Below are 27,141 nucleotides of genomic sequence, written 5' to 3' on the forward strand. Positions count from 1 at the left end.
ATTAAAGACAACATTTAGTTGACCGTTCAATTACCAAGTAGTTAGACATTACTAAATAAAGTGGTAAATATTTCTAATGGATGATAAGAAGCTAGATGAATTCAAGAACATTAGGGAACATTAGATGATATAGAGGAATTAATCAAAGGACTAAGTAACTTTGTAATAATCACTTTACAGCCTGTGAAGCTAATGAGTGAAGTTTGTTTAAAATAACATAAAACTTTTTGATAAATTCCCCATAATTTCACGATACCAAATTTGTTTGTTTGTAAAAACTAGAGCAGTAAGTTTAAAAGATAAAGAATAGGTGTCCGAAAAGATATATAAAAAAATCTATTGTGTCTGCAAATGTTTGATTAACCATTCTAAGAAATTAACAGTAATTGTTTAATATCTTGTACAAAAATGTAACAAATGACAGTAATTGAATCAAAATGAGCATTATATCTTTTGACGTTAACTAAATTAGTCAACTAAGGAAGCAAAATGTATCTCAGACCTCCATCTATTAGCAACCTGGTGATTCTCTGGGAACAATTGTGCAATGACATTAAATAACAATGTCCGTCACACTGCAATAACAACATTAAAAGCCTCAATAACATTGCAATATGTCGCTTGGGCCTAGCGTAGCGTAAACAGCTACATGTGATATATCTACAGAGATTCAAGTCTAACTTGTAAACAACTTTATATTGACTTGCGGTTTGGGATCTATTACGCTTTAAATGGATTTGTTTGCATAACATTAACAAAAAGCACAAATAACAAAGCAAATATACAAATCTTTTACGACGGTCGTTGAAGTAATTCCTCAAATCATAACAAAAGGCCAAATCATTTTTTTTTTCTGCCAGATGACGCTTTCGTCACTCGTCCGTATCGGGGACTCACCACTTTTTACTTTTTGTTCTTTCTGTTTCTTTTTTATCTATATCGTCATGAGAAACGTCATAGGTAATGGCATTTACTGTTACGTATGCATTGCTGTCTGTGTGTATATGATATGATTTATGCCAATGAGGCAATTAGTTTTGTCACATTGCAATGTTATTTTCATCGGGGACGATATAGCGGTGAAGAGCGGTTTCAGAACTCTACAATATCTCTCTCTCTCTCTCTCTCTCTCTCTCTCTCTCTCTCTCTCTCTCTCTCTCTCTCTCTCTCTGTATACATACACACACTTGTATATATCTAGAATTCTTTTGTATATATCTAGAATTCTTATCTGAAATTAAAGCAGCTTCATATAGAATTCTGAAATTCATCAAATTTACCAGCAAAGATACCAATGACCTTTACTGTCTAAGAACACATTACTGACGTAACATGCAACTTAATCCCATCAGAGGCAACCCTTTTGGGTAAAGATAGGAAGTCCGGGTACTTGTCTGCTTTTTATATGCCTTTCTTCCCATGTTGCTTCACATTTGGTCAAAACTTTTGCACGCTCACAATGGCAAACCTTACTTCATATGCTATTAATGGCGAAGATCCCACATAAATTGAGACGTAATGTTATGCATCCTCTTCGATTCACTCTACATTATAGTTCCATTGTTCTTTCAGAAGCCATCTTGCCCTTTTTTGAAGTTTAGTTTCTTGTTCTTTCGAAGATTTTTCAAGATTTATTTATTTAAGTTTTTTTTTTTACCGTTCAGAATCTGACTAATGTTTCAAGTTATGTCTCTTGCAATTTTAAAATGTCTTCCATGTATGAGGTATCTCCATTTCTTTTCAAGTTTTGTGTGTTTTTTTTTTTTTTTTCTACCTTTCAGAATTTGACTAAATTCAAAGTTGTGTCTCTTACACTTTTTCAAATTTCTTCCATGTTTGAAGTATCTCCATTACTTTTAGATTTCTTGTTGTTTCAGATGTCTTCCCATGTTTGAAGTTTTTTTTTCTGTTAAAATAAACTGATCAAAAAGTAAAAACTTACTTTTGACTGGGGAAAATAAATCGCAATAGCTCCCACTTTCTATTTTTTAGTTTTCCATTTTGCACTTTGAAGCTTACCTTTCACCTTGCAGTGGTGAGGGAGTCTGCAATTCGTCATTATTACCGAAAACTATCGATTTCAAGGTCAAGGGGTCGAAATTTACGGAAACAAAAGAGTGAAATTGGCTCTCTCCTCTCCCGCTCTCTCTCTCTCTCTCTCTCTCTCTCTCTCTCTCTCTCTCATGAGCGAGACGTGGGTTATTCCTCCAAGGGGTTATGTCGGGTCATTTTTATCCCTGGAACCGTAATGCTTCTTTTGGCTGTGTGTGTGCGTGTGTTTGCGTGTGATTAGTATGACTGTAAATGCCAAATAGAAACTTTTTCAATCTTCTAAATACCTTGATAATTAAAACTTCAGTTACCAGGAAAACGTAATATCATTATTGTCATTACTAATTGCCAAGCTACAACCCTAGTTGGAAAAGCAGGATTCTATAATTCCAGGGGCCCCAACAGAAAATAGCCCAGTGAGGAAAGGAAACAAGGAAAAATAAAGTATTTCAAGAACAGTAAGAACATGAAAATTAATATTTCCTGCATAAACTAAAAGCGGATATCAATCATAAAGCAGAATAAATTACGGATAACATAACTAGTAATCACTTTTAAGTATTTAATGAACGTGGCATTAAACACTTTGGTTGTTAAGCCCAAATGTTTACGGTACGAAAACTACAGATAGAATCTATACAATAAACCTACGCCTGTCGAATTTAAGATATTACAAAATATCCATAGATCATCATCAACACTGTTTTATGGTAAAGTTTGGTCGAATTTACGGGATAACCTAACGTTTCTCATCATCAGCATTAGTTCTCTTCCATGTTTTGTAACGCCAATTGAATAGTGTAATGAGCCAGTATCCTCTCCTCTAATGTGCACATTTAGGCTGAATTCACATTCATTGCATAAGCAATTGCTTCAATACGTTATGAATGTCAGTCCAGAGCTAGTTAAACCACTTATGGGTTCCGATAGAAGAAGAAATCCTGCCGCCACTTCCCTGTGTTTTCTGGTCAAACTAAATTTGTTCAAACTAAAAAGGGGTTCGATGATTTTCTATAAATCCTGGGAGGGCTGCATGATCACAACCGCGGTTCTTCCATTTTCTCATTCGTTTTATCATTTGTCTATTTACTCTGTATGCATTATAGATTTCTTCCTCACATCAGGATTGAACCCAAGGCTCTTGTGGGAAATGGAAAGGCCATGGGTTCGATCCCAGTAGGAGATATAAACGAATTTCTATATTACAAGGAATAGTCGAGCTATTTTATTATTTTGTTATCCTCCACTTGTTACCTTTATGTTAATTCCTTTGAGCCATTTCGCATAGAAACAAAAATAAAAACTCAAAAAATTTGTCACACTATGGACATAAGACGCCTTATTCAAAATTCCAAAGTGCATATAATAAATTTTACATTTGACCCTTGAAGCCAAGTAAAAATATAATCAGATACTTGTTAGAAAGATTCCATAATGTCTGTGATAAAGGGCTCAGAAATAAAATCCTTTATTTGGAATATCTTTAAATTTCCAGAAGCTGTCATCATTAATTTTGTTAATATTAATTTCTTTAGAATACTAAAATCAACCTGCTCGGTTGACAAAGTTCCTTCATATTTATAACTATATATCCTGTAAATTACAAGATTAATATCCTTACCTAGATTGGTAGAAATTCCTGTTGCCCCAAAATGGTTAGTTACAATGCCTTGAGGACATCAGGAGTATGCATAACTAACTTGCTTGATAGAAGTTTCTTCACAATAGCAGGACTTGACATCCTTAATTTGGGCGATGGAATGACCGTTGAAAAACCCTGGTGAGAATACAGCTCAGAATTAGCTAAACGTTACTCTCAATACCAAGGACAAAATATTTTAATCAAATCTTTCATAAACCATTAGACTATAAAACTTTTATCACTTCCTACTCAAAATCGTAAAAGTAAACCAAATTACAAGTAGATAATTTTAATTGTAAATAAGAAAAAAAGAATAAAAATTCAATTAAATAGACTAACTGTAATTCACTGGCAAAGAAATCTATTCATGGTGTTTTAAGTTATTGTTTAAAGTTATTGCTAGTAAACATACCAAGAATATACAAATAATGCAAATATTATCTTACAACCGCATATCACCAAACCTTAGAATTTTCTCTTCATGAAAGAAGCAAGAATCAAGATCAAAATCCAGGGCAGAATAAAACAAATTCGTGCAGAGATGCGCATCGAATAACCGAACAGAAATCTCTCTCTCGGTTCGTCTTTGATTTACGCTCAATTTACTTAGAAGAAAAGCACCATAAGATGCAGAGCCTCATCCAAAACTGTTATTCGACCCTTTTTTTTCTCTCTATGAGGCGTCCATGTTAATTAGGGAACTCGTCACGCAATGAGAAATCTTTTGATTTCGAGATAAGATCAGGTTTGTACGCCTGGGTAGGTTCCCCTTACTACTACTACTACCAATAATTTTCGAAAGTAGGCTGACCAACGCTGCTAGTGCTGGACTGCCCGAGATTTGAAACACACAGGTACATTCACACTAAGTATGCGTATACCTACATCTTGTATATACATACATACATACATACGTACATAAACTGACAAATATATACACATACAGTTGAACATATAGATATGCAAAGTATATACACCTACACATACATATACGCATTTATATATATATATATATATATATATATATATATATATATATATATATATATATATATATATATATATACAAGTGTGTGTATACACAAACATACATACATGCATACATATATACATACAGACAAATATACAGACCTATATATACAAATGAATATACAGTATACATATATGCATATGCACATAAAGTACATAAACATTTACATTATACATACATACAGATACACACGTGTATATGTATATTCATATGTATGTATATATATATTATACAGTATACATGTTTACGTACCTATACGTATGCCCATATATATTATGGTTATTGTGGCTTTTCTTTAAAAGTTACGGACTGTTCAAGGATCAAGAACCCGTGCTGACATAAGGCCAGGTAAATTTTTCTACTGTACCTACAACAGAAAAAAAGAATAGTTCCCGACTTCCTTTGAATCGCCATACGACCAAGCAGAACAGGTTTTGGATTTTGGTTTCTTTCTGAGAGAGAGAGAGAGAGAGAGAGAGAGAGAGAGAGAGAGAGAGAGAGAGAGAGAGACGCGCGCACACACACGCGCGCGCGCGCACACACACACACACACACACAAACAAACACAGAGACGGACAGAGGATGGAAATTATATAATATATCATTGGAAACCTTCATGTAATTGGTAATCTCTTACCTAAAGCTTACTTTATAAGCAGTTGTAATAGAAAGACGCACAATTAAAATTTCACAAAGTTTGCCCTTTTCAGACTTTGGAAATCCTTATGGTTGTTTTTTTAATTTAAAAGTGGAGAGGAAGACATACTTTCAAATTTTACATTTTTACATCGATTCCTAAAATGATCCAGACATCAGAATTCAGAAGACAGGTAAAAGTAGATAACATCCATTCATAAATCAGTCATGAATATCTTACAAAGACTAAGAAAACAAAAAAGTTTGTCATTATAGAGGTAAAATTTTCCAACATTTTTATACTTCAACAAACATCAAAACCTTTTCAGTATCAATCAATTTCATGAGTTCAATGATTTTTATAGCCAGAAATTTAATGTTCCAAGCATATTTGTTATATGTTCAAATAACTAAAAAATAAAAATCTTTGAAATTTAAATCAAATCCTATTTTTTTCTTTTTTTAAAGCTGGTATTTTTATAATACGAGAGAATTTCTTTTCTTAAATTCTTTTAAGAGTTTTAAGGATAGAAACTAAAGTTGTTCATCAAGTATGATATTTGCAGGGACACTAGATGACCAGATGTTACTATTCATCCAAGATAATATTTTCTAGAAAACATAGAAAAGCTAAATCCAAGACATTTCAGCTACATACCTACTACTATTCAGCTAAACCTTAGTTTGGTTACTCGTACAATCATGAAACCAAGAATCTATTTGGATGTTCTAATTTACAGTTATTATTATTGTAAGTATTATTATCATTATTACTTGCTAAGCGACAACCCTAGTTGGAAAAGCAGGATGCTATAAGCACAGGGGCCTCGACAGGGAAAATAGCCCAGTGAGGAAAGGAAACAAGGAAAAACTGAATATTTTAAGAAGAAAATGAATATCTCTATAAACTTTAACAAAACAAGAGGAAGAGAAATAAGATAGAATAGTGTGCCGGAGTGTACCCTCAAGCTAGAGACCTCTAACCAAAACAGTGGAAGATCATGGTACAGAGGTTATGGCACTACCCGAGACTAGAGAACAATGGTTTTATTTTGGAGTGTCCTTCTCCTAGAAGAGCTGCTTACCATAGCTAAGCAGCCTCTTCTACCCTTAGAAAGGGGAAAGTGGCTACTGAACAATTACTATGTAGTAGTTAACCCCTTGGGTGAAGAAGAATTGTTTAGTAATCTCAGTTTTGTCAGGTGTATGAGGATAGAGGAGAATGTGAAAAATATGCCAGACTATTCAGTGTATGTGTGGGCAAAGGGAAAATGAACCGTAACCAGAGAGAAGGATCCAATGTAGTACTGTCTGGCCAGTCAAAAGACGTCATGACTCTAGTGGTAGTATCTCAACGGGTTAATGATAGTTGCAAAACCAAAAGGTTAATAGCACAAAAGCAGCCCAACCTGAAAAGGAAACAAGTGAAGAATATTCTATGAAAGGAATAAAAATAAGTCTCATATAATACAGCCAAGATTAATAACATTAAAGGACAACGTAGGCATCTCTTAGATCATCCTTTGGTACACGTTCCTGTGGTATGTATGTTGGGTATGAGGACGGCATCGAAGGAAGGAGAGAGAGAAAGAGAGAGAAAAGTACCCCAAGGGCCCTAGAGCGGGATAGTTGGTATGTAGGTCACTTGGGCATTCGGTGGAGGAAGAAGAGAGCAGGGTATGAGGGAGGAATATAATGGGGCATCGGAAGGAGAGGTGGGTGGTACTAGGAGGGGAGAAAATGTGGGAGGGAGGGTCTTTGAGGCATGGGTATCTTGACCAAGACATTGGGCAGAAGGAATTTATAGGGATGAAGGTTTGTAGGAGAGAGAGAGAGAGAGAGAGAGAGAGAGAGAGAGAGAGAGAGAGAGAGAGAGATATGAAGTTGGTTGCTCATCCTTGGTTCCATTCCCATCATTTAACCTACGTGAATACCCCTCTCTCTCTCTCTCTCTCTCTCTCTCTCTCTCTCTCTCTCTCTCTCTCTGTCATATTCGGCACCCTGAATTTCCTTAATATTAAGCTATATCACCATTTATTACTGTGATTTGCAATCGTGTATCGGCTATTGTACCCACACTTGTGTCATATCGCGTTTCATTCGGACACGTACCCTGAGGTCAAGAAAAAACAAACACCATTTTCACCAAAGCCCTACACACGAAATGCTCCCAGGGAGAAATTTTCTCTATTTTAAGCTTTATAGTGCATTTGTGTTTTGCCACATGAACCTTTTTGAAGATGAGAATAATGTCCATTCAATTCATATTACTTTAAATAACGTGTGTAGTATCTATTCTAACAGCAGAGTACGAGACAGCTGTGTGTGTTATTTAACATGAGTTTTCTGATGTTACGGGTCGCTGACCTTACCAATGATGATAAAGGGATTGTTCAACGGAAAATTAAGAGTAACAGGTATTATATCATTCAACCCTGTAACATTGTTATTCTGCACTACAGGATCTCTTGTTAGATCCAATTCTGGTGAATACTCTTATGGTAAAAAGAATGATTTAAATCAACACCAAATTCTACCCTGCTACTGTTTATTGTATGCAGAAATAACTTAAATTGTGATATGCACGAAGGCGATAGGCGCATTTATGAATATTATTTATATATATGTGACTTTTGTGTTCTTTTAAATGGTGAATTTATAATGAAGATATGAATTTCTTTAAAATTATGAATGTCTTCAAAATTGAGAAATTTAGGATAGATTTTCGAAACCTGTCAAGGCACGAACGATTTTATCAGCCCATAATTTAAATGTATTAAAGACAATGTCAAATTTATTTGCAATCCGACTATTTTCGTTTTGCATAACCAGCATTGCTGCAATTTCACGCTTCCTTGCCTACGCTGCTGTTTGTGAACAATTGCATGAAATTACAGTCTTTTTGACACTGCTTTGAGGCCATCATGAAACGTCTGGCGAAACGCTTCTGAAACATAACCCTGGATCCAGTCCACGAGTAATATGAGGAGCTCTTGAATGTGGCCAAAGGCAGACAGATTAGTCGCCTGGGTTGGAATGCAATTTATTTTTCTTATTTTTCTTTTCAGACAGTTTCCCTCCTTCGTTCAAGACTTTTCCCAAGTTAAATGGTTCTTTTGATTATATCTTTCTAGGATTCTAGAATAGGGAATCGTATGTTTACTAGTGTACGCAACGCGTTAAAAATGACTGCTAATATATTTAGATAGATATACAGACACACGCATTCTTTACCCCACTCCTTCTCCCTTACCCGAGGGACGGGGAGAGACAGAGTTTGTACGTTGTGCATGTGCAAGAGACAGAGGCTTCATTTTCATTATTTAGGAAACATGACTTTCACAACACAGGGACTCCAAACTTTCGAAGGATTTCAGGATTCTAATGCAAAGTCTCGCCCAAAAAATAGGACTTTACTCGAGCCTAAAATATCTGACGTAACATTCAAACTTGGACGTGTAATATTTTAGTTTTGTTACAGTCACGACCCTTAAAAAAGCTTGTTCACAAGTTTTCGTCAAACCTGTTTATAGTAAGTTTATTTCCACCACAGGAGATTAGACAGTTCAAAATTAAAATCAGAATACACAAAGAAAATGGTGTGTTTTTATTAAAGTGTTAACGATTATTGTTGGTCCAATTTTCATATCGACATTTTATACCCTTCTTGATTTTATCATTATTTTCTATCTATATCTTTGATACTTTCTTGCACGATTTTTCTTTCACTGTGTTTGTACATATAAATGTGGTTATTTTAATCATAACCTTTATTTCTTCAGTCACTGCAATGCATATACAAACTCCTTCATATATCATAATACGCTTGAGATGCACTAAAAGATGTTTATACATTAGAAGACACATGAAAAGACCTAAGCGATGGATGAGGCTGTCAAGAGATTGTGAACAAACAAGGTCTTAGCGAAAAAGTAGTTTGTCTAAAACCTCACTAAATGAGAGAGAGAGAGAGAGAGAGAGAGAGAGAGAGAGAGAGAGAGAGAGATCAACAAACTTCATACTTCTTGACTTTGCAGTGGACTATAATTTCATCCTTAGTCCTATCTAGAACCTAACACTTTTACCGGTCCCCGGAAGTAATGGTCGAAAGCATAGGCAAGGTCATTACGAAGTTCTTATTTGTTTACTTATTTATACCGCTTCTAAAATCTTAGAAGTGTTATGCTAAAAAGATAAGTTAGTTGCTTCTTTGATTGAATGCCACATTTAACACTACAAAAAAGTGATTCTTATGATTTGATTAATATCAAAACTCTTTAACAATAAAGTTTTACACTGTACTAACAGACTGTTATTTACTCCTACGGATGCAAACAATCGACTTAAAAGGACCCATGTTACTTTAACAGCTATTAAGTTATAGACTTAAATACACAGAATAATTCTATAGCTAAAACTAGTAATATCGTGATCCAAAGTTTAACTAAACCCACATCCCTCATTGTCAGGAAGTCACTGGCCACCGATCGTATGCTAGTTTTTTTTTTTTTTTTTTTTTTCTTAAACACTACTACTACTACTACTACTACCACCAATGAAAATTAATGAAAGGAGTTGAAAAGAATAACCGAGAGAGTAGTAGTAGTAGTAGTAGTAGTAGCTGTAGTAGCAGTAGCAGTGAGAGAGAGAGAGAGAGAGAGAGAGAGAGAGAGAGAGAGAGAGACGAAATAAGCATAAATCCTTTTAGGTTTTTTCTTATTCAGCCAAATTCTTAAACAAAATAAGAGACTTTAAAGAAATAACATAGCAAACCTGGTCTAGCTTATATCTTAAATAAGAAAGTGTCTAAAAAAGGACAAATTTAGTTGTTGTTTTTTTTTCAAAGAAGGACAAATTTAGTTTTTTGTTTTTTCCAAAGAAGGAAAAATATAGTTTTTTGTTTTTTCCAAAGAAGGAAAAATTTAGTTTTTTTTGTTTTTTCCAAAGAAGGAAAAATTTGTTTTTTTTTTTATTTTTTAGTTTTTTCGAAAGAATGGAAAATTTAGTTTTTTTTTATAGTTTTTTCTAAAGAAGGAAAAATTTAGTTTTTTGTTTTTCCAAAGAAGGAAAAATTTAGTTTTTTGTTTTTTCTAAAGAAGGAAAAATTTAGTTTTTTGTTTTTTCCAAAGAAAGAAAAATTTAGATTTTTGTTTTTTCCAAAGAAAGAAAAGTTTAGATTTTTGTTTTTTTCGACCTCTATGTCATAGTGGCGAGTTTTCTTTTACGTAGGCTACAGCTTTATCTTGCCTTTAAATTATTTTGTCCTATACTTCATACAATTAATCAGATTTAAAAACGGCTGAACTCACACAATAACAATAATAAGAGAAGAAACATAAGATAGTATAAATCGCTAGATAATTCAAAGAATAGCAATCACAAGAGAAAAACCAGAAGACGGTATAAATCGTTTAAAACATTCACGAAATAATAATCTGTGCCAGGAATATGAAGCAATGCTTTTTTTATTCAGATTAAACATTAAAATCACGAGACGCTCCTCGGTGAATTAATTAGTTAACACCAGGTCATCATAAATAAGAGTAAAGGAAGTAGGTGAGCTGAGAGAGAGAGAGAGAGAGAGAGAGAGAGAGAGAGAGAGAGAGAGACCTACCTATACGGAAGTCACGCACCGATGATACCGGCGTCATCCATGAACACCCACAAATACAGAAGTAAAAGGTTCAGTTGTTCAGTTTCATGACTTATGAACCGTATTCTTATGTGGAGGCGATTGGTCTAGGCTAGTTACACCAAACTCTCATTGTTAAATATATTTTTTTCATTAGAATCATAACATTGTGTCTTTTCAACTCGTCCTTATTCCTATCTGTTTATGCTTTCGTTATTTTTAGTCTCTCCTTCAGACATTCTTTATTTCTATAACTTTAGGTCTTTCACTATCATTGAAATATTTCATACTTCTTTTCTTTTAGAAACAATCATTATCCTAACTTTTCCTTCCATCAGTATTCCTATGTATAAGCCTGTATTTTTTCTGGATTATTTTTAGTCCTATTAAAAGTAATATTACCAAGAGTTTATATTTACCTAAGCATACAGAGACACTGTTTCAAGGCGAAATGAGACTATTGGCATCATTGCTTTATAGGGTCGTAAAGAGACTGTTCTTAAGGTTTTATGTCTTCATTGATCATTAATGACACTATTGTAGTCTACAGTATATGATATAGGCATAAACATTTCTCAACTATATCATTTATATCATGGAAGGTACATTCAGGCAAATAATTTATAAGTTTCCGCATTTCCTTTCCTCACGGGGCTACTTTCCCTGTTGGAGCCCTTGGATTTATAATATCCTGCTTACCCAATTATTATTATAGCTAAGCTAATAATGATAATGATGATAATTATAATAGTGATATGATAATTATAATAATGATTAATTCCTAATATTTGCAATAAGTGGCCCTCACTTTTCAAAGATTAAATTACAGAAAATCCCTATCTAACTATATCTAGTGTTCACATAATCCTTCGTATACAGTATATACATGGATGTTAAAACTTAGCTTAACGGTAGAGGTAGTGTTCAATACAGCCAGATGGCTCTGGTGTTCCGAGGCAACGTAGATGCCAGATACCGTTGACCGCCACCAGAGGAGCTGCTGCTCTGGAGTACTTACTAGCCTACTTATTCTGTCTGTTTAAACAGGCTGTAAGGAGGCGAGTGTGAACCTGTTTTGGTGATAATAAGAAATGCATATCCATTAATCAATACATTTGCATACATAATATACGAATACATATGCATAAAGAAATTTTTATATACACGTATATGCATACATGTATAGTATAAGCTTTTATAGCACAATATGAATTCATATTCATTATGCATAGATTTCAAAGAATTATCATTCCTCCCCCTTCTTCCTCTTTACACAAGGATACTTTTAATGAATATGTCTCTCTCTCTCTCTCTCTCTCTCTCTCTCTCTCTCTCTCTCTCTCTCTCTCTCTCTCTCTCTCTCGAGTTTAACGTATGTTCACATGCACATTGAAACCCACAAACCCATTTAGGAAAGAAAACATGACAGTTGGTGCAGAAGTTCATTGGGAAATGCAAACAGGGTTTATTGTAGCGTAATAATGAAAAAACTTAGGGCGAGTTTAGTGCCTATGATACACGTTGTAATTAATGGATTATTTCGTTAATGGTAGAATGGTGAAGCATTGTTGATATCTAAGAATTATTATGCATGGCAATGTTATAAAAAAAGCTAAAGCTTAAAAAGTCTATTAATCGGAATATGAAATTAGTATTTATGAGAACGTAATTAAAAATAAATATCACTTTCATTAGAGTCATAAAAACCTGACATTACTCGATTCAGGACTGTATCATTCCATTAATCAACACCTTGTAGCGATAAAAAATTTGCTAATTAAATAAAACTGAGAATTAAAAGCAACCAACAGTAATCACTCATTTCAGTGATTTTCCGGAAAATTAATTTCATAATTAGATAAAATTATCCAAACAATAGTTTGTTTATAAGTAGACTATAATGACCTTTCAAATTACATTATAAAGCGTCTTATTCCAGCATGAAGTAATAAGGCTTGACTGACCGGATGCTTTTAAATATTTGTTTTGCCAATGTTATGAGGCTAGCACTTATCTAATACCTTACATCTAGTGTGTGTATATATATATATATATATATATACACACACACATATACATACATTATATATATATATATATATATATATATATATTATATATATATATATATATATATATATATATACATATATATATACATGTATATATACATATATATATACATATATATATACATGTATATATACATGTATATATACATATATATATACATATATATATACATGTATATATACATATATATACATGTATATATACATATATATACATGTATATATACATATATATACATGTATATATACATATACATGTATATATACATATACATGTATATATACATATACATGTATATATACATATACATGTATATATACATATACATGTATATATACATATACATGTATATATACATATACATGTATATATACATATACATGTATATATACATATACATGTATATATACATTTACATGTATATATACATTTACATGTATATATACATTTACATGTATATATACATTTACATGTATATATACATTTACATGTATATATACATTTACATGTATATATACATTTACATGTATATATACATTTACATGTATATATACATTATATATATATATATATATATATATATATATATATATATATATATATATATATATATATATATATATATATACAGATAGGTAGATCGATATATATAAACATTATATATATATATATATATATATATATATATATATATATATATATATATATATATATATATATATATATATATATATATATATATATATATATATATATATATATATATATATATATAAATAAATATATATAAATATATATATAAATATACAAATATAAATATATATATATAAATATATTACATATATATATATAGATATATATATATATATATATATATATATATATATATATATATATATATATATATATATATATACATATATAGATAGATAGATAGATAGATAGATAGATAGATAGATAGATAGATATATCCGTTTGTATTCAACAAAATGCTCATTTTATAGTCAGGAAATCCTTTATTCTTTTCAAATCTTTAAACTTTCTTGCCAACGCATTTATTAGGTTATTGGTTTTCCACACATCATGTATAAAAATCTAAAAATTGTTTATTCGATGTATTTTATTTTTTATTTTTTCAAGTATATGCTTGATTTATTGCACTAATCTATTTCGTATTATTTCAAGTTTTTGCATAATTCATTACATTCATTTATTTCTATTATTTCATTGCATTCATTTATTTCCATTAATAAATAAATTTTATTATATGTTTAAATCGTTACATTCAAGAGTTTTTTTTTTTAAATTATTTCTATATGTTTTATTTACCTTTTCCTATTCCATATACCTCAAAAAGAATAGAAATATTAAAGTTCGATTGGTCATGCGCAACGAAACTCATCTATTTAAATAAAAACCATGTCTTTTCAGTGACTTTTGGAAGATGAATGAATACTTTTTTTTACTCAAATTTCTTTACTCTTCATCTTTTTCTTTGATTTGATATTAGCGGTTTTAAGTTTGTTTATGTTCTTTCCATTTTTCAAATTATTTCATATTTTGAATATAATTTTGATTCTCGCCATTTATGAATTTCTTAAAAGTTTAGATTTAATGAAGTTGGGAGATTTTCAGTCTTCCTGAAAAAAGGGAGTCTAGATTACCGGAATGAGATTACTATAACAATATTACACGAAAATTTACAAACAGGTGGGATTTTTGCTCTGTCTTTTTACGGCCCCCTACCCCTTACCAACCACACATGCATGTATGCATGTATGTATGTATGTATACATGTATGCATGTATGTATGTACATATCAAAGAATACATCTACATTACTCCTCTTGCCTACAAACGAGAGCACACAAATACACACGTAAATATTTATAAACATTAGGAGCAATTATAGTTATCTAGATAAACTCAAACGATACATTTGACAAGCAATTTAAAATATTTAATATTAAGAGATGAATGATCTTCATGAAATTACTGATTTATTTTCAGATCGAACAGAAATAAATAAATTGATAAATAAGAGAAAATAAGTTCCGGCATTCACCCATAGCCAAGGTTAGTACCGCAAACATATGGGGGTTGTGCGGTTCTAGGAGCCATACTCAAACACCCTCATAAATCATTACGTGTTATATAGAGCTTATCGGACTCTGGACGCACATCCAGGACGAGCTCCCACACATACACACCCCAGTTTCCTCCTCCTCCTCCTCCTCCTCCTCCTCCTCCTCCTCCCTCCCTTTTTCTTGAAGTCATTTCCGTTTTCCGGTTGCGACATCCGGGCAGCTTCAAGTTTCCTCCCGATCAGGTGTAAATGATACTGACGGACATCGCGAGATGATTTCATATTGGTGTAAATTGCTCTTCTGTGTAGATTACTATTTTTAACCGGGGTGTAGCTATACTGTATTCTAAATGGCTAGGGTCCAGTGGGATAAATGCTGTGGATTGGAAAGATAAGTCCCAATTTGGCGAGGATATTCAACGTAAATTTGTATTATTTGAGCAAAGGTACGAGTGCTGACGTCTGCTTACTTTTATACGTTACCATTCATAAAAATTGTTAAGTGTCTTCCATACCAGTTAATTACAAAGATATTTCAATGTGAACATGCACCACTTAAATGAAATAACCGATATTGGAAAAAAAAAAAAAAAAAAAAAAAAAAAAAAAAATTAACAGGTCAGCTCATGATGAAGGATAGTTAGTAATGGTTTGGGCATGCTCTTCGCACTCTCAAAGAGAGATTAGTTCACCTAACGTTTAACTGGGCTCCAAAAGGCACTAGAAGAGTTGGAAGGCCCAGGCTTACATGGCTGAGGACTATGAAGCGCGAAGTAGGAGATGGTAAATGGAGAAGTATTAAATAAAGCTCAAGATTAAAGAAGTTTGGCGTAATCTAATGGAAGCCCTTTGCGTCAATGGGCGTGGGAGGAGGAGATGATGAATTCCATCTATAACTGTCCATTATAATATTATCATCACATACGTACGAACACCCAGAACCTCTATTTTCCAACCAATAAAGATTAATATTGGCTGGTTAGCACAGAGCAAGATGTAAAGATTCTACAAGTACAGAGATAAAATTGTTAGCGGGATACAACCTATAATATGAGGAAAGCATAAAAAGAAGTCACGCGAGGGAACCAACCGTGCTTGATAATTTACATGAGCATAATCTTTTAATGAAATGGGAATAATATAATTCAATCACCGATACGGTCGAGATACCTTTAACATTGCACGCATGGGATCAATAATTTTTAGAATTTATTTTTATTTTTACGTATTAACAGATATTCCTTCTAGTTTAATAATATCCTTCTATCTCTTTCGTTTCAGGTAAATCTTATTTTGTTTCTACACTGCTGAGAACAGGTAAATTATAGCAAAATTTTCATGTGACCACAGGTAAGTCTAGCCTTCTGCAAGTGCTGGTACCCATTTACAGTTGTGTAATTGTCTCCGATCTTATTTAGTCATAGAAATCCACAACTTTAATACTGAACCATTTTCCTAAATGAGTGATAGGAAAGCAAGTCAGTGGATTCTGAAAAAAAAAAAAAAAATAAGCAGGACTTTAAATGGAGTTCACGTAATCAGAATTTTTCGGCATAATTATTAGGCTATTTTCTCCGATGTGAATAATGAAAGCCTAATGAAAAACATAGTTATAGCATCATGAACAGGACATTTTATTTCAATTTACATTTTCTCGACCAAGTGGAAGAGGGGTTAATTTACAGTTTCTGGACCAATTGTTACTTGGTATTAAATGAGAATAGTTTTATGTTACCTGTGTATTAGACATTACATTCGTTACATCTCGCTATTCTATATTTCAAAGCAAATTAACTAATTGTGCTCAAATTTTCTTCTACTTTGTGTAGACCACAATATCTTATTGAACCAGCAGCAAATAGCCGGTAGTTATTTCTTATTTTTAAGAAAGCGTTAAGGTACAATTTTGATCACTACAGTTAGAATCAGTTACTAGAATGATAACTTTTTTTCTTTGGTGGGCAAACGATAAATATTTCTGCATTTCGACAGACGAATCCAATTTATCACACGGCATATCAGGAGGGCTTTAACACGGGAAAATAAAATGAAATCCTAAAACATGCAGAGCCAAGTTTCTTGCAAGTGAGAAAAATGTACACAATCTCATTAATTACGTTTTACGATATTGCTTTGAAAGTTTCTACTTTCCAAACAATCCAGTTTTCCCTTCATTCCAGGCAAATCTGGGACTTACTTCGACAAAGTATACAATTGATGCTCTAGTTAGCAATTTTGTGTTAAGTATCCGTGGTACAACCATCAAATGACAAATTTCACGCTAGGGGATTTTCTCTAGTTATAATTAGATCTATGGGCGTATAATTCATCTCGGATCATTATATGCATTAAATGCTTTCACGTAAGGGAAAGTTTCTTCTGTATTTCATTGCACATTCCTTTCATACGTAGGATGAAAGCTACTTCCATTAAGTCTTTAATGATTTAATAAGAGTTTCTAAATGTAAATATGGTATTTGAGTCGTCTGTTTATTTCGGTGAAATTGAATATTAAAGGAAACTAGCGAGCCTTGCCCAAAAGACTTAAAAAAAATTTAAAAAATGCATACTTAAATAATATTAACAAAATGCATCTGCAATGGAATGGATTTTTTTATATAAAACATAAAAACTATTTTAACATAATAATCTATAAATTGTTGTTAATGCATAATTCAATGCACTCGAATTAAATTATTAAGGGAATTTTTTTTTTTTTTTTTTTTTTGATGGGCGCCTCTGTCCAGGCCAAAAATCGAACTGATGATTCAGAGTCTATAAAAAAACTAATAATTTTGATGTCACGAGTGGTCCAGGTCAATATCAAATTGATTTAGACTAAACCACAGGTTTGAATCCCGTACAAGGGAGAAGGCCTTTCAGATAAATTTCTCTTATAATCTTTATTCCTGAGGCACAGCGTGTTTGAAAAATACTATTACTGTCTCACATTTCAAAGAATATAAAAGTCACTTCGTGTAATGAGAGAGAGAGAGAGAGAGAGAGAGAGAGAGAGAGAGAGAGAGAGAGAGAGAGAGAGAGAGAGAGAGAGTCATTACGGCAGAAGCGTTTTCCCTGCTCACCAGGTAATTTCCCATCAATGGGTGACGTGAATGCTCGAACTCAGTCAGGTTTCCAATAGACTTTATTTATTACCAATAAAGTTTCGAACAATGAGTGCTTCAATAAAGTTTAATACTCTTCATAGTATATAATTTTTTCCTAGTGCGAGTTCCTTTGTTAAGTCTTAGTCTTGGTAGATTACAATGATACCAAAAAACATATTGGCAACCAAACATGTTTAGTTCTTATTTTGTGGACTTCCATAATTAAGCTTTCTACTCCACTCTATTCAATTTTATTTTGTTGGCAATGAAGAGCATATTCAATCTTGTGGTTAGTATATCTATCTTTATCAATTTCACTAATTTTATAATGCTTCTAGCTGAAGGATACGAATGGTATCTCAAAATATTTTATATTCATTCATACATTGATTCTCTTCTAGTTATTTATTCCCGTTTCATTTCATCACTAAACTGTTTTTCCAATTGAAGCCCCATTTGAACCAGCAACCAACGGCAGGTTGTATTTTTTCCAAGGTTTCTTTTTCCTACTAAAATGAAAAGAAATAAAAGGTAGGGCTAGTTGTGAAATAAAAGTGGAAAGGTACACTAGAGAATAATAAATAAAAAAATCACGAACTGACCCATTTCACGATTCTAAAGTTCCATCTCCATTGACATCGCCTGCTCTGTTCAGCCACACCTACTGTTATTAGACCCTAAAAGATAATTTTGTCCACGCAATGCCTGCCCCAGTTCAACACCCTCCAGTGGTTCGGAGACCAAATTTTACAGCCTACAATTGACTCCCATAAGAGAGTATCACGAGCGACATTCCAGATTCTCACCTCGTTTTCGTCAAGCCCAGAAGGTCATGGGCCAATTCAAGAGATATATCTAGCGAAAGGTCAAGTTGGGTTATAAACCAACACAGTAAAATAATTTCCTGGAGAGTTTTCTTTGTTTCCAAACGGATTCCAACGCTTAGCGTGGGAAAAAAAGAAGGAGAAGAAGAAGAAGAAGAAGAAGAAAATTTTAAATTGAAAAAATAAGAGAATAACGAAAAGAAAAAGTATTAACTAAAAAGATTTCAACCGGGAGGGACTACAATATTCATCGAGATATAAGTTATACTTCAAAACGATAATGTCTTCTTTTTCAGAAAGGTAATTGAAGGGGGAAATGTGTGATCAACTTTTGAGTAATCGCCGGGTGGAGAGAGAGAGAGAGAGAGAGAGAGAGAGAGAGAGATTTGAAATCTTCTGATCCAGGCACATGAAAATTCATTGTATGGCGATTTCTTGCGTTATATAGAAATTACTTGTGCATTCTGGGCTGCTCAATAATATTTTGCATGTTATAATATTTTGCATAGTTTTCATACATGATATACGTAATGCAAAACCCACCTGCTAAACTGCTATTAAAATGAGTGATCATCTATGAAAAACAGAACTCAAACTGTTTTGCCCCATTTTGGTATAGCAAGTAAACAATATGTGCAAGTAGCTAATCAAATAAAAGTTAGCACACACGGCAAAATATTCGAAGATAAAAGAAAGTAGGAACTGGATAATCAAATTTTAGATACTATAACATAAAAATAATTTTTCTAACCCGAGATATACGATAACGAAGGGTAAGTCTCCCTAATGGGCAAGGGATAGTGTAGATATTGACTGGCAGATGTTTCTTAGTAGTTAGATAACATTGTTAACCAGATTTGCGGGTCTCGTAATCGGCATTGCTTAGTAGGTCTCTCAATCAACATGTAATATTACGATTACCAGGTATCTGAATCTGCATATAACATTGCCAATAACAATTGTCATGTCTCTAAAGTGGCAGGTACCCGAAAATAGAATTAATCGGCATGTCTCCCTGAATAGGAAGATTATCAAGAAACAAGGATTAATACATTTATCAATAAGCAGGCAACGACACTAACAACTATTGATAAGCATCCTAAAAGACTGATATAAGTGAAAGGACTGGAAGTTTACTCGGAAGACTACCGATTATACTAAAATCGACTGACAAGTCACATTCATTGGCCAGCTGACTAGTTAGAAGCCCAATATATTTTGTACATAATGGAGTCTTAGAGTTATCTTAAAAACTCACCTCTACTGTTAAGTTACCTTTGTTGAACTCCTGAAGATCAAATGACTTATCAATGGGTAGTTTGAAATTTGCCATAAGAGAAATCTAATTTTCTCCTCAGATTTTTAATCAATATACCACCCTGGAAATAATTTTTCTTGTGCGAGGGTATTATTCACTACATGGAATATTTAATCGATACATTTGTTTAAGAATTGAATATCACTTCAAGAAAACTTAATTTCTTGCACAAATTGGCCAAAATTGTCCAACAATTTCGGGAGGATTGGATTTTCATTCTCGTGCTATGGTGAGTGTTTGAGAATATACAAAACACTAGTTTTACTACAAATATTAGTTAGCTGCTTCAAGGTTTCAAAACATCCGATTCTAAAAGCAAAGAGGCACAACTGAACTAAGTTTTGGGTGGAGCTACGGTAGGAAAGACCATCTAGTATATTAAAATAGGCAAGAATACGTAAAATTAATACATAGCACTCCCAAATAGCCATTAAATCCGAAATATTAAAGAAATTAAGTAACCCCTGAGATTGCATAACTATGACGGTATTACGTGTTTTGCCCTCTAGGAAGAATTCCGTTTAATCTTTACACGCGAAGAAACTATTTCCAAATACTGGATTTTCAAGTCTTTCTTTTCGCAAAGCTTTCGAACCTTAATATTATCAGATACCATGGCTTTTTATATTTTAAGGATGAATAGAGATCGGTATTATTTTACTTTTTTATCCCTTTACTATGGGTAAAGGTCACTTTATTGAAAATCTAACAGGGTTTCATGTACTTCTAAATCCATTAAGAGCAACATAATCTGAGAAATGTATTTTGTCTCGCTTGATCAAAATCCTCAAGATAATGATTTATCACGAAATGAAGTATATATTCTTTTGCTCTATTGGATCGCGATTTCTCACCTTATATTTTATAGGTAAATTTTAGCTGGTTTCATAGTAACACGCACATTTTGGAAAATAATAGGATCACTCGAAGATTTCTATAGATATAATAATAATTCATCACCCGATTTGGAACAAAAAATATATCCGCAGTCTGAATCTGATAAAAGTCGAAATAAGAACCAATGCGCACCATACCTGTATAAACAAATCTTTCTGAAATTCAAATTTTGCATAATGGTACAAACGCATTTCTTCACGATGTGTAAAATAAGACAAAGATGATCAGTGATAGCGATCGTGGGGTCTTTAGTTTAAAACTCCTCTTCCCAACCACAAAAGTTTCTGTAAATGATACATCGGTTCCGACCTCATGTTTCGATTCTTTTCGTCTGCGAGCAAAATTATTCTCCTCTTCTGGTTTCACTGGAGCACACCTTGTGGCCTACGGGGAAGACCTTTTGTCAACCATTAGTGATGTGACGCTATATCCTGGCGCCATTTATAGTTCGGTTCTTCTTTCTTCTGTTATTACGACTCGTCACTTTTTTTTTTAAAGTCATCTTTCCATCATTATCAATTCTCGTTTTGTTCTGTCACAGAACTTTTTTTTTTTTTTTTTTTTTTTTTTGCACCCGTGATGTTATTTTGGAATGTGGTGGGAGGTGGAGAGAGGGTCATTTGGGAGTGGTAGCATGGTGGAAGGAGATTGTCAAACTTCGAAGTGGAGGATGAGGTCGTTTATAATTGGCCAAAGGAGGCACGGCTGCGAGCCTTCCCTGTTGTAAACGACGAGTGGTCCTCTTTGAGTGGCTGCAAACGGTCATACCAGAAATTACGGTTTTCAAAAAAAGAAAAAAAAATCTGGTGGTGGCTACTACAGGAACTTCTGTTATTTGGGTCAGTTTTTTTCCCCCGGTGATAGCCGATGACAATTTAGAAATTGCACATGAATAAATTTCTTTGATAAGTAATTTTTTTTTTTGCATTTGATTAATAAATTAAACATTTAAACCTAAATATTTTATGATTTATTGTGGAAGATGTCAAGAAAGTTAAATCAAGTATATACAGTATGCATATGAGAGAGAGAGAGAGAGAGAGAGAGAGAGAGAGAGAGAGAGAGAGAGAGAGAGAGAGAGAGAGAGAGAGAGAGAGAGATGGGGGGAAGTACCTAGTCGTTAAAGATCCAAACTAATTTAAGGTAGATAAGGAGAGAAAGATACACTTGATAAAATTAGAAAAGACTATAAGTAAGATGGAGAATTGTAATATAAGTGCAAATTTCAATATTAAGGATACTAGATATAAAGGGGAAGATTGTAATCCATGACTGGAACTGTTAAGGGTATTGTAGGAAGAGGATGTATTGCCAAAAGACTGGGAAAAAACTTCAAGTGGTTAATTTGTCCAAGTAGAAGGGATATTGTATGTGAATAAGATTGACCGAACATTTGTTGAAGGTTATAGAATTAATGTTTTAAAAGACATTAGGAGCAATTGATAAGACTGATGACCTGCCATAGAGTATCATTACGGAAGAGCTACGTTTGATCCTGACTTTATGATAATACAGTTACGGGAACAGAGAAGGCCTTTTACAGTATAAGGTAGAATGTAGAATTTGGTGTTTAAGAAGAGGAGATTACAATAAAAAAAAAAACAAGTAGCTTAAACAGAAATAAATAAATAAAAAAAAATCGATCGATAAAATATGGTGATAATCTGGTAACTGACGAATTTCTTAAAGGAGAATGAAATCTTATTGGGAGTGCCGTTCCCGAGGCCTGTATGAGGTAATATTCTTGAAAGGAAAAATCAAAATGGGTATATTTCCTGAAGAGGCAAATATCATAGGAGGCAAATTCTCTATGTTCTTTGCGTCAGTACAGGAAAGTAATAATTACGCTTCGCTTTCGTCAAAGTGGTCGCTTGTGTCATAATTTGATAATAATTTGAGTTTTATTTTTTGGGGGGTTTGTTGCTTTTATTTTCCTTCTTTCCAATGGTGGGAATATTAGATAGGGAAGATATTTGGAGGTAAATTTTAGATGCATCTTGATGTGAAGGTACCCGTTGGATGGAAAGTATTGTGGATGACTAAACTCATAACGAAAGTTAATAAATCTTTAGGAAGAAAAATGTAGATTGAAGGAAGACTTAGAAAGATCACTTTGGTAACGGGGAAAAAATTAGGTTAAGGGAGATACAAAACTAAATATAGTAACAGTGAGAATTGAAGAAGCCTTTTAGTCAAAAAAAAAAAAAATAAAATAAATATTCTCAAGGGAAGATACAAAAATATAGGAACAGAGAACTAAAGAACCTTTTTAGAGTAGAAAAGAAAAATATACCCCGTAGAAGATCCAAAGTATAGGTAGGTCTTCAGGAAATAGAATTTAAAGAAGATTATTTCAAGAGGAAACAAAATCTATATAACATACAGTCCTCCCGAGGGCAATTTATGTTGGACCATCAACGCTAAACCCTAAAGTCTTTCTTCCGGTTTCCGAATTTAACCTTTTGAGCGTTTCAAGTTTTTCGACGCTGATCCTCGGGGAAAAAAAACATTTGGATTTTGGACTTCCGGTGGGCTGTAGTTGCAGTGGAGCCCATCAAGTATTTTTCCAATGTAGTATGGTCTCGAGTATTCTACGCACGGCGCTTGTGTCTTGTTTCGGGAAATGAAAATACTGGAAGAACGAGTCTGGTTGTCATTAAAGTATCATTAGAGTATGAACATTCTGACGAAGGCCTGACAAGAGTTACATCCGGGTAAATTTACGATCAATCCTGAAAACAAAAATTTTGTAAAAACAGCAATTTGCTTTCTTACATATTAGAAACATTTCAGGTTTCCTCGAGAAGTTTTAAACAAAAGAAAATAGTTACTAATGGTTTGCTTTCATGATTTATCTCCAAACGTTTGTTGATAACTACTCGCCATGAAATGTAGGCGAGCGTACCTTTATTTATAATGTCTTCATTCCGTTGTGGGTAAGCCTGAGATGCAGCAAGTTTTTACTATTCACTTTTTTTTTTAATTAAAAACCAAAACATCAAAATCGACTTAGTGAAGCAGCCCCTTTACTATTAATGTCTGTATTTAAGTGTTCATGGGTATGTGTGCTTGTGTACACGCGTTTGTGCGATTGGGTGAAAAGGTGTACGCATTTGCGAAAAGTGCACAGTTCAACAGCCACTAAATGTCCCAGAAAGCTTCAAAATCCATTTTCGGGTGATCATGACCTAGAAGCTCCCAGACTCATTAATACCTGTCCATAGGTGCACTGCATTGTGTGACAAAAGTATTGTAGTCAAGGGTGGTGCCTATTTCGTGACCTAAGAGTCCCGAAAAAAATGATGTGTCATAACGATTGACACTTGACACCAAAGCTTTAAATACAGGTTTCCCAATCCCAAACATAAGTTTTTTCTTTTGTAATGACTAGGTACAAATGACAAGCGTGTGTTTCTGGGTCTATTTGTCGTGACCAATGACTGCATTTGACTCTGAGTTATCCCTATAACTATTTAATTTCTGCTTTTATTGACAATCGCTTAATTCAATTTTTCTATAATAGGAGTTTTTAGAAATTTGAAGTTATATCAAACTAAATTTCTAATGTTCAAATACCATATGTACATTATCATTAGCCTGCCTATTATGACAGACTTAAATATACATTAACATAGCAATCCCAACGTTTTTGTAGTTATTTACTTCATGTTACGCCTCATGTACAGAACGGATCATTACATTTCCAGATGACTGGCTTTTCTCAGAGTTTCTCTAAAATGTCGGTAAGCATTCTAACGAGGTAATTTCATCGGATGTAATTATGTACCAATGATGTTATTGTGCGTCTTTTAACTATGTTGAGAATGTAAAAATGTGACCTAATACGCGAATGCCAAGATATTTTACAGGCCGTGTGATCAAGGTGACCTCTTTAACAACATCATTTTCCCTTGCAGTTGTGAAATGACTATTTGTACGGCCAGTAGTCAGATGGGTGACCAATAAATATATATATAAAAAAAGCAGGGGACTTCCCAACAATACCTTCCGTAACACAAGAATAAACTAAACTACGACTAAGTCTAGTCATTGGTTGAATGGGCGACCAATAAAATCCAGATGTTGATGGCACAAACTACAAAGTTACAGCAATAAATAAAGCTTATAATTTTAACAGATTTGGAGTTTTGAAATCTGCTGCGATGGGCAACGGGTCAGTATGAAGACCCAGCTGTCAACAGAGGTAGCAATGACTTATGAACTCTATAGTATTACGCACAGAATAAGAATGCCAAGTCATGGTTTGGCCAAAGAGCAGGAATTAAGTATTGGTTTGGGACCAAAGCAAGATGCGAAGCGTAAAGTGATTTGCTTCTAAATGACTTTTTTCACTGTAGTGGAACAAGCCTTTGGGCTTATAGCATCTTGGTTTTCCAACTAGGGTTGTAGCTTGGCTTTTAATAATAATAACAACAACATTATTGATAAACACCAAGGGGCTCTCCCATGAGCGTAAAGGGGTTTATTATAATAATAATAATAATAATAATAATAATAATAATAATAATAATAATAATAATAATAATAATAATAATAATAATAATGTAATATTATTAAGAGTAATCGTGCTAATGATGATATACAGTATGCCTAATATTTGACACACTTATTCTCCAAGTGATGCTTATCGAATCTTCCTGATTAGCCAATTGAAAATTAAAGATGGGGGCAATTTTTCCAAGATGACCACCATTATTTGCCCAAATTTTAGGTTTTGTTTAAAAGTATTTGTAGTGGTCCGATTTGCATGATCTATCTATGGATTCCTTTGTTTTGAAGCCTGCAGAAGTAGATCTTAAATGTTAATGAAGCAAAATTACAAAGTATTCAGCATTTTATAGTCTATAAATCAAAGAGACATTTTTCAAGATGGCCACCAGATTGTTCGTTGGGTAAGGTTTGCATCACAATATTCAATAATCCCACTTGTCCTTTGGCGGCTACTACTCGCATACACAGCTGCAGAGTGATGAGCAAGGGAGCACCGACTGTAAACACTTTCATCTTCCTTTGCAACCTTTCTTACAGGAACACTGTCAGTTCCAGACAGCTTACTGCTATAAGGGGTAGTGTTGTCCAACATAGCATCCACCCCCATTCAGTAGTACTGCTCACGTTTGGATTGGAGATGGTTGCCTAGCCCCAGATGATCATACACTGAGAGGCCACAAACTTTGCTTGTTCATCGAGGGCTGACCGTGTTGGCGGAATAGAGTTGTATGATCTTTGCTTGTGGGCAAAGAGACCTACTAGCTTCATCCACATTAGTAGCCTGCCGTACATGAGGAAAACAAATCCCCCCTGCCTTTGTAGGTCAAGATCACGAATCAATATTGGATGCTTGCCGAGATAAGTGAACTTTTCAAATACATCAACAAATATCACATCCGGTGAATGCATGAAAGTATGGGATCCCTCTAGCTTTCTCATGCCCTATTGTAAAGGCTACCTCGTGGACTAATACCATAGAATCTTTAATCCTTGGCTAAAGGTAAATCACATATTCTCTAGACCTCTTTCCTTTAAGGATGGCAACACACACATTTTGTTCATGTCTGTCATTGGCCAAGCCTTAATGATACCAAGTCTTTCTCCCTTGAGTCAGTGCAGCCCTGGTGTGTGCAACTATTATTGTCGGCTTGCTCATGACTTAAGGACACTGCATCCATTCACTACATTTTGTTGCTAAGGGCATCTTTTTTTGAAGATGAATGAGCTCGACTCTGCTTCACACATTTTCTTTGTAAGGAAGTGAAACGGCTCAGTTTTGTTGCTTGCATCAAGACTTTGTACTAATTTGTTCCTGTCACTCTTCTGCGGCCTC

This window comes from Palaemon carinicauda, chromosome 3 (genome assembly GCF_036898095.1).
Source record: "Palaemon carinicauda isolate YSFRI2023 chromosome 3, ASM3689809v2, whole genome shotgun sequence".
NCBI classification, from domain to species: Eukaryota; Metazoa; Arthropoda; class Malacostraca; order Decapoda; family Palaemonidae; genus Palaemon; species Palaemon carinicauda.